The following is an 11,369-nucleotide window of genomic DNA, read 5'->3' as shown; positions in this document are numbered from 1 at the left end:
TCTAATCCATACACCAACGACCAAAAACACCTACAAACACTTTCATTCTTCAATTTTCTTCATCTAATTGATCTCTCTCAAGTTATATCTTCAAGTTCTAAGTGTTCTTCATAAATTCTACAAGTTCTAGTTTCATAAAATCAAGAATACTTCCAAGTTTGCTAGCTTACTTACAATCTTGTAGAGTGATCATCCAACCTCAAGAAATCTTTTTATTTACAGTAAGATATCTTTCTAATACAAGGTAATACTCATATACAAACTTTGATTCAATTTCTATAACTATAACAATCTTATTTTGAGTGGAAATCTTACTTGAACTTGTTTTCGTGTCATGATTCTACTTCAAGAACTTTCTAGCCATCCAAGATCCTTTGAAGCTAGATCTATTTGTCTCTTTTCCAGTAGATTTATCCACAAAACTTGAGGTAGTAATGATGTTCCTAACATCATTCAATTCATACATATAAAGCTATCTTATTCGAAGGTTGAAACTTGAAATCACTAGAACATAGTTTAGTTAATTCTAAACTTGTTCGCAAACAAAAGTTAATCCTTCTAACTTGACTTTTAAAATCAACTAAACACGTGTTCTATATCTATATTATATGCTAACTTAATGATTTAAAACCTGAAAACACGAAAAAGACCGTAAAACCGGACATACGCCGTCGTAGTAACACCGCGGGCTGTTTTGGGTTTGATAATTAAAAACTATGATAAACTTCGATTTAAAAGTTGTTATTCTGGGAAAATAATTTTTCTTATGAACATTAAACTATATCCAAAAAACATGGTTAAACTCAAAGTGAAAGTATGTTTTTCAAAATGGTCATCAAGACGTCGTTCTTTCGACTGAAATGACTACCTCTTATAAAAATGACTTTTAACTTATATTTTAGACTATAAACCTATACTTTTTCTGTTTATATTCATAAAATAGAGTTCAATATGAAACCATAGCAATTTGATTCACTCAAAACGGATTTAAAATGAAGAAGTTATGGGTAAAACAAGATTGGATATTTTTTGATTTTTGTAGCTACGGGAAATATTAACAATTCTGTACAAATCATATCCTAGCTAACTTATATTGTATTATACATGTATTCTAATATATTATGTAATCTTGAGATACCATAGACACGTATGCAAATGTTTTGACATATCATATCGACCCATGTATATATATTATTTGGAACAACCATAGACACTCTATATGCAGTAATGTTGGAGTTAGCTATACAGGGTTGAGGTTGATTCCAAAAATATATATACTTTGAATGGTGATCTAGCCTGAGACGTGTATACACTGGGTCATGGATTGATTCAAGATAGTATATATATATCAATTTATTTCTGTACATCTAACTGTGGACAACTAGTTGTAGGTTACTAACGAGGACAGCTGACTTAATAAACTTAAAACATCAAAATGTATTAAAAGTGTTGTAAATGTATTTTGTACATACTTTGATATATATGTACATATTTGTTATAGGTTCGTGAATCGGCCAGTGGCCAAGTCTTACTTCCCGACGAAGTAAAAATCTGTGAAAGTGAGTTATAGTCCCACTTTTAAAATCTAATATTTTGGGATGAGAATACATGCAGTTTTATAAAAGTTTTACGAAATAGACACAAGTAATTGAAACTACATTATATCTGTGAATGATCGAAGCCGAATATGCCCCTTTTGCTTGGTAGCCTAAGAATTAGTAAACCGATCTACTAATTGACGCGAATCCTAAAGATAGATCTATTGGGCCTAACGAACCCCATCCAAAGTACCGGATGCTTTAGTACTTCGAATTCGTTTTTATCATGTCCGAAGGATTTCCCGGAATGATAGGGGATATTCTTATATGCATCTTGTTAATGTCGGTGTCACACCCCCCAAAATGAACCAGGAGTAATTGTGACCTTTCATATCATAACACAGTTGTATAAACGAGAACGACTCTATATGAGACTTTTTAAATAAAACATTTGTTAATAAAACAGCGAAAGTAGTAATACATGTTTACATTATTATTAAAACGTAAAATAAATGTTTATGAACTAAAATATAATATGCGATGTGGACTCCATGCAAGCATCAAATCTATCATCACAAAGTTGCAAATAGCTAGCTCAATCATCACCTGAGACAAAACATGCTTAAAGTGTCAACCAAAAAGGTTGAGTGAAATTCACAGGTTTATAAATAATATCCAAAGTTTTTAGACCACAAGATTTAGTTTAAAGTTGATTGATATAGAAATATCAATCTAAAAGTGTTGCTGCATTTTGTAATATCGCTACTAAACAAGTTTACCCTATGACACCTTGTACTGTCAGTGTCGTGGAATCATTATTATGTAACCAAAGACCAACGGTCGAATGGTTAGAGATGTTACTCTCAATAGGCCTACTCACAATAATTAAGTTTGCATTTAAATGTAGCAATTAACGATATTACGGTAGAGATTTAGCATGAATCAAAGCATGACAGCATAGTTAACAATTTAGTACTTGTGTCTAAGCGTAAAACAGTTATAAAGCAAGCATGTGTCTCACCCCAAAAGTTATAAAACAATTATGAAACAGTAAAAAGTGGGGCTATGAAGTTCACCTTAGTAGCACAAAAGAGTATTCCACGAAAGAATTGAACGGAAGGACGTGATCGAGATCTCAACCTAGAGATAGAACGTATGATCAGACATTGCCTAACAGACAATAGTATATAGTACTATATTGATAGTAATGGTTCACTAAAGAATTTCCATTTTCGGAAGGTTACTATTTATGGAAAGTTTCCACTTATAGTAATTTTCCAATTTTAGAAAGTTCGGGTTAATCTTTAGAAAGACGTTGTACAAGTTTACTCAAACTTCGTTCCTATCAAATAAGTCATGAATGACCAGATGTAACCGGGGGCCCAGGACTCTTGACCAGAATCTAAGTCATGGCATTCGAGATCCACAAGCTTACCCATAAATGGCAACCTAGACATCATTCACTTACGACCGTGAGTAGCGATGAAGTTCACATGAATTGTACATTATCTTTGATTAACCTTCATTTTAGGTTTATATGTTATTATATATGTTATATTATATTTATTAATGTATTAACAATTTGATTATCTTATATTATATACTATAAGTTATTATTATTAAATTAGTATAGTTATAAAATAAGTGTTTATTAATAATGTATTGTTATTAACTTACATTATAAGCATTATACTTTATTATATAGTATACTTAGTTATTAACCGTAAGTTATAATAATAATATTAATTTAGTATATGTAATATACTAATGTTAATCGAAAATCATACTAATATATGTTAATTCGAATATTAATTCATTAAATATTATATTTATAATTTTTATAAACTTAGTTAATTATACAATTCAGTAGGATATTTTATAAAAATAATTTTATCAAGTTTTTGTATTTATTTCCCACTTTTCTTTATATATATACTCGGTTTATATTAATCAAATTTAATTAGGTAATAAATATTAAATCGACCTAAATAAATAATTTTATATTTTTTACAGGTTCTATATTATGTAAAAATATTATAAAAATTATTAAATCGAATTTTATATCAAAATATTATTTATTTAATATTTTCTAATTATTTAACCATTGTAATCGGCCTATATTTAAATAAATAGGAAAAATAATTTAAAATTAATTTTTATATTTTTTTTAAAGTATCTAGTGATGCTACTAATCATATAAAAATTTTATAAAAATATTTAATACACGTTTGTATTTATTTTGTATTTTCTTTATTATTTCTCTCAGTTTAGAATAATGTAAAAGTAAATTCATTTTAAATACTAATATTCCCATTTATTTAAGTTTTATAATTTTCGCTTGTTTATAAAATTATAATAATCTCAAAAAAAAATTATAATTATTTTTATTACTGTTTAATATTTTATTACGAATTTTATATTGTTTTTATGTTTAAATACTACATAATTCGTATTTAATTATAAATAATATTCCATAAATTATCAAAATTATTTTTATACATCATAATACTTATAATAGTAAATATAACATGTAAAAATAATTTATATATATTAAATTCGAATTTTTAAAGAATATACAAAAAAATAAAAGCAATTCGATAAAAAAATAGAAAATACCTCAAGTACTTTCCCAAGTTTGTGAGAGAGTTTTTCCAAAGATTTGATACAAGTTTTTATGAAATGGAAGTGGGTATTTATAGAAAAAAAATGGTTGGTAAAAAGAAAAAATATAAATAAAATAAAGGTGCCAATTTTGACAAAAAATAAAAACATGTTAAAAATGTTTTTAATAAGTTTTTTGTTTTGAAAATATTTAGTCAAAATTCATGGGCTCATTATTTAATTTATAAAAAAAATCTCTTTTTTATAAGCTAAAAATATATATATAATGTTTAAAATAACTTATCATTTAATTAATAATTATGTTACATATAGTTTTAAATATAATACGCATTAATATTAATATTAACTAAAGCTATTTTATATAATTAGTGTAAACTTTAATTAACAAAAAGTGTCGACTAAAAATAAATATTTGATCAACGTCGAATTTAATTATATATTACGTATGGATAACAACCCTATAGGCAAATTAGTCAATTCAAGTATGGAAATATGAGGGTGGTTATAGTACCTACCCGTTAAAAGAAATTTCGTCCCGAAATTTTGTTGTTGCCATCAATCGGCGTTGTTCATAAATAGATGAGGATATTTTCATTTTATTTGGTTTTCACGTTCCCATGTATGCTCGGGGCCTTGCGTGAATTCCAACAGATAGAATATTGTTCTGTTTCAAGAATTAAAATTATACAAACCATAATTTCTACAAGTTCTTCTACGAAGTGCATTTTATTATTAATGCGGAGATCATTCAAATGATGATGTTATACAAGTCATTTCAGTAAATTGGATACATAAAATGTGTTATGAATAATATTGAGCTCATTTAAACCTGGAGCGTTTATGCTACCACGCCAGGGTAGACAAAATAGATAGGAGTTCATGAAAATCATAGTCGTGAAATTTGATAGAGATTGTCATTCTTTACAACAAGAATGATGAATATGAGTTGAAAATAGAGTTTTATCAACATTGGGTAATATGGATAAAACGATTCGATTATAAGAAGAGTATAAACGAAGCTATCACAAAAGAGTGAAATGAGGAAATTAAATGTTCGCCTTAACTTTTGACGTAGTCACGATTGATTTCCGGAATTTAAGGAATTTAAAGGAAATTTTCGTAATCTATAAGATTTGATTCTCCGGTAATTAAGGAATTTGTGATTTTCTTTGATTAAATGCGGTGAATTGCCTCGATTGATGTGTCTGGAATTTCGCTATAAATTAGCTTCTTCCGTTTTATTATTTTCACCATTCCTATATTTTCTTCCTCAATTCATACTTTCAAAGATTATGAAAATGCTTAATCCAGTTCTGATCCTTGATATGTTCCTAACTATCGCAACAATCATCCTTCTTTTTCAACTCCCACCGGAGGAATCTGTTTACTTATATTTCGCTCTTGGGGTGGTGATTTTCATAATTCTTCCTTGTATCTGTCTTTCCATAATTATCGACATCCAGGGTTAATGATCTCTCCTATTTGCTGTGATTTATACTCCTATTTATTTTTTGAAGTTTCATGCTTTTGTTTTCTCTTCTCAACTTTAAGTAAAGCGAGTAATGGTCCAGAATTCGTAGATATGAATTTTGGAATAAACATAGCTAATGTTCTAAGAAGGCAATTGTAATAATACGATCTTAATTTGTCAAATTACCAGAATTCATGAGAAAAGTTAGATCTATCAAGAAAATATGTTATTAATATGTTTAGAGATTAGGTAGAATGTAAGAGTCGTGTGACATGGCACATGATGATTGTATTGTCTATGAATCATCATCTTCCATTAGAAATTTAGCATGAGTTACTGTAATATAATCACGTTGGCCTGACATCATTATATTATACTAACTCATGCTTCAATTCCCAACACTTCTTCAAAACATTTATAATTTAAACTTCTATGTTACAGAATATAGAAACTAAACAGTTTTCTTTATTACGTAACACAGATATTGCGAAGTGATAATTAATTGCGGACAAGAATCGTTATGAAGATATCTTCAGAAATATTGAGGATATTTATGATGATATTTTGGAATTTCTAAGTTCGAAAGTTGATGAAGAAAAATTTTCCGCAAGCTTTTAACATGACTTCGGAGCAAGATATTCTCTAAAGATGTCATCGGATCCAGAATTACCTGGATTCTTTGAATATAGGGTTTGGTCCTTGTATTTGTCCTTGGTCTCCTTCATGGTTAGCTCAATCCGTTTTTCAGTTTCAAATCTGAGCTTTTTCAATGCGTCATTCTTTATCATCAAACTTTTGGCCATTAAGACTGTCTATAGCCTTTGCTGCTTCGTCAGCATTCTCAAGGTTAACGAATCTGAATCATTGATTATCAATCCAAGATGGTTTCAAGAATTTTGAATTTGAAGTGTTTAAGCGTAAGATGTAACCATCAATGGTTCTAATTTCGGTGGTTTGACGTGATAATTCATCACAGAATACTAATGAATATATATATGAATTTAGTAATCTTTAGGAAGATAACACATGCTAAAGCTTTACTTGGATTCTGATATGTCAAAATCAGAATATGTATTTGAATTTGTATGAAAATGGTTGTTCTTTAGTGAACCGATACATATATTTGTGGATGTAAGTAGTATAGTTACTGACTATTGAATCAGAATTGAAGAATGTACAATGTAACATATTAATGTGAGATATAAATATTTCTCGAGTATTACCTACCCGTTAAAATATTTTCACAATTAACAGTTTGTACAAAAGAATTACAATCTTTATGAAGATATACGCTCATATATGTATTCTTCAGATATAATATAGATTTAATGAGTTAATATAATATTAAACTCATTTGATTTACGGTTAAAACGAGAATAAATAATCTCCAAAACTTTAGAGATTTCATAATTGTCGCGGATTATTTTGCTAATGAAGTTATGAATCAATACTTCATCGGTTATTGTTGTTGATGTTCCTTGGTGTATGATGTTGATGCTCGTGAAATTCTTGTGAAATTCACAAGGCACGAATACTGTTCTCTAGAAAGCTTCGAGTACATCGAAAAATAGAAGTGTAAAATCAAACATGTATTCGAATAACACACTTGGTTTATTATGAAATGAGGATTATTATGCTGAAGCAATGATTAACGATTGTTAAGTCATTAACGAAGGATATACATCATAGCATATTAGTTATATGAATTAACCAAGTAATAACTACCAGTTGAGATTCACACGTAATAGCTAGTATGAAAAGATTTATTATTGTTCCAAACCATATATATATATATATGATTCTTCAGGAAGAATGAGTCAATACATCTTAACTCATTATTACTAATATTCATTGGTATCTATGGGGCGTATGATGTTGATATCCGAGGTACCGAGTGTTATGTTGAAGCGTGAGATGCGGATGTTGTTGTTGGTACTGTTGTTGTTGGTGGTGATGCTGCTGGTACTGATGGTGCTGATTATGCTGCTGGTGCTGCTGATGCTTGTAGATTTCGCACCATATTTTCCAGAGCCGCTACTCGAGCGCGAAGTTCGTTGACTTCTTCTACTATTCCGGGATGATTGGCAGTCAATGACTGAGTTTGATAAGTCCGTTTGATGAAGTAGGCTTGCAATCTCATTCCTGTTTAGTAGTTTCCCGCTCATGCAGCTGAATACAACTACCCTGTTTTGAGTTAAATAATCATTATTAAACAGTAAATAAACATGAAATTATCAAATAACAAACATAGTGAATTACAAACATTATCAATGACACAGATATGATCAATGACAAACATAGTGAATGACAAACATGATGATTGACAAACATGATGATTGACAATAACGATGAAATGACAATCAAGGTCAATGGCAAACATTGATGAATGGCAAACATGATGAATGACAAATTTTTATTTCTTTTAATGAACAAACAAGATGAATTTTAAATATAATTATTTATGAAAAATATAATTTATAAATATGATTTATGAAAAATAACTTCATTAATCATAATCTGTTTTTTAAATACTTACTATGGTGCATCAGCAAAACAGTACATGAATGTTGAGATTTCTTTTTCCATTTGTGTGAGCTCACTCTTGTGATCAACTACAATTGCATTCCATGGTGTTAATATGATGTCATCATCTTCGGATTCAGTCAAAAGTTTGAATGATGGAGTTTCTATTCCATCCAACGATTTCTTTTTTAATCTTGATTCAGATTCAACTCTTGGCTTTTCATTCAACTCAGCATTCAGATTTCTAGGTTTCAAAGAAGATTTATTTTCACCATTATTGCTTATTTGTAGTGAAGTAGTTGCAGTTGTTTGCTGTTTTTGTTTAGAACCTTCTTTTGTTGCAGGTTCTTCTCTTTTTTTTTGACTCAGATTCTTGCTTGAACAAACTTGTAAATTTTCTTTCAAATTCATCAATATCCTTATTGTTTGGATACATCTTTGTTGCTTTTGTTAACACACTGTTAATTGCATTTGTTTCTTCAACTATGCGTCGATACCTCAATTCTAAACACTTAAGATAGTCCTGTAAATTTTATATTTTATCAATCATAACATTCATTAAACAGTTTTCATTAATCTCAAAACAGTCACAAACTGATAAAATATTAATCAAACATTTAACATTCATTAAAATTCATATACACAAAACATACCTCTGCATTGTTTGGTGTTTTTAGGTTTATTTGTTTTTGGTTCCCTTTTTCTTGAAAATCATCAATAACAATTTTTTCTTTTGCCTTCACAATTCTTCCTTCACCAAAGTCTCCTTTCTTCATTTCTACATCAACCCTTCTTTTTATTTCTTCTGCTGTCCATCGCTCAATCACATAGATATTTTTATTTTTCAAGAAACCTTCACATTCTACTCTTTCTAGATACAACAGCTGCAATCAAAGAATAAAGTACAATTTGTTTTTTATTGTATTTAATATAAATAATAAGTTTAATTTTAACAGTAAAATATATATTAATTTGTACTTACAATTAGCACACTTAACGGTCCAGAATAATACTGTCCATTTTGTCCTCTGTCCCATCCCTTCTTGCTCTGCAATAGACATTCATATATGTATCCACACCAATCAACCTTTGATACATCTACCTCATTTGTAATACATGGCAAGAACTTCAAATTACATGTTCCACATTTGTTAGCTTCTGCCATACAAGTAGCAAAAAGAACAAGGAAGTTCAAAACGAACTTTCTATCTGCATTTTTTCTTTCCTTCATGTATTCAACAACATCTGTTGAATGTATGTCTTGGTGATTTCTAAACTGTTTCCTCCATGAAATAGTCACAGGATCAATTGGATTGCTTCTTTCCACATATTTAATCTTCAATCCTTTCATTGGAACACCTAAGACTTCATGCACTGTTTCTTTTGTGATTTTAATTGAACCATTCTTAAGATTTAATGTTGATGAACATTCATCAAAGTTGTTTACTAGATAGTAACCAAGTTTCATCTGATTTTCAAAGAACTTCATTTCTAGAATTGACCCAAATCCAATCTCCCTTATCTTTTCTTTTTGAATGTCATTCAATTTCTGTATCGCGGTGTACAAACATTTTGGTGATGATCTTGACCTTATAATTTCATCTTCTTCGTGTTTAATACCTGCTTATTATATTATTATAACAACTTCATCAGTTATTAGATTTTTTAAATATAAAAATCAAAGTAAAATAACTTTTTTAAATTTTTTTAAGATGAATGTTACCTTTTTCTTTAGAAGCTTTCAATGATGGCCTTTCAAAATCATCATCGGAATTGTCTTTAGGTTTTGATCTACTTGTGCCTTCACCAAACGTATTGATTTTCCTATCCAAACTTTTTTCAACTTTTTTCAACTCTTCCATATTTTGGAGTACCTTAATTACTGCATTTTCAACAAGCTTTATATCCTTTTTATTCAATGCATGTGTCTTTCTTACATACTTTCTTTTTCCGGCTTTTTCAAACTTTTCATGTTTATCCTTCTTTTTCAATTTCTATTTTTCTTCAATATCTGCAAACAGTTATGCAATTATTCATCATAAGTTATTTTACATACAAGTTTATAATTATGTATTCATCTAAGTATATCATTCATCTGCATTTTTTATAATTCATCATAACTATAGTCATTTTTTCAACATCTAATTATTGCAAACAGTTTAATGTATTTTTTTTTATCATTCATCATGTACTTTTCATCATTCATCATAAGCTATAACCATTAACATGTATTTTTTTTTACCATTCATCATGTATTTTTTTTATCATTTATCATTAAATATTATGATTGCAGTTTTTTTAACATAACACATTCTTATTTTCTATCATTCATCACAATATAGCATGTAAACTATTATTTGTACGTTTTTTTTTTCATTCATCATATGCTATATGAATTTTTGTGTTATTTTTTCTATCATTCATCATTAAACATTCATGATATTCAAATATCAGCACAATGCATAAATATAACATTCATATTTTCATCATTCATTTCAGTTTATATCATATTCATCATATACTAATCAATCATGTAACAACTAAAATAACTGTCATTCTTATTAATGCATCATTCATCAGTTTAATTATTCTAAACATTTTCAATTTCATTCATCGATATCAGATTTAAAGCATATTATCCTATTATTGAATCGCATAATTTCAATTTTCATTCATCAGTTTAATTGTAACTACTTTTCAGAATTTATAAATCACGTAATCAATAAACGTTAATTTTATCGTACCTGCATCATGAATTTCGTTTGATTTTCTTTTATTATTTTCATCTTTTTTTTTTCGTTTGTTGGATGAATCTTCCGCCATTACGTGAGCTTGTAATCTCAGCTTGTAATCTTCTTTTACGATCGATCTTCAGTAGATTGTTGTTAGTAACAACAATCGTCGGTTTTTTTTCGTATTTCTTAGCTTCGATTTCGTGGATCTGATATTTCTTCGTTCGTCGTTTTTAGGGTTTTTGTTGTTTTCAGCGTGTTTTCTTTTCTGTAATTCCTATTTTGTAAATGACGATTTTACCCCTCCGCGTTATTTTTAGTTTTATGTTAATTTGTGGTCCACATTTACTTATCCAGTTTGTACTCGTTTTAAGCTTAGCCACGGATCGTGCCCCTATATATATATATATATATATATATATATATATATATATATATATATATATATATATATATATATATATATATATATATATATCCAAA

Source organism: Rutidosis leptorrhynchoides, chromosome 5, assembly GCF_046630445.1.
Source record: "Rutidosis leptorrhynchoides isolate AG116_Rl617_1_P2 chromosome 5, CSIRO_AGI_Rlap_v1, whole genome shotgun sequence".
Lineage (NCBI taxonomy): Eukaryota > Viridiplantae > Streptophyta > Magnoliopsida > Asterales > Asteraceae > Rutidosis > Rutidosis leptorrhynchoides.
The sequence above is the reverse complement of the archived record's forward strand: the minus strand, read 5'-3'. Positions refer to the sequence as shown.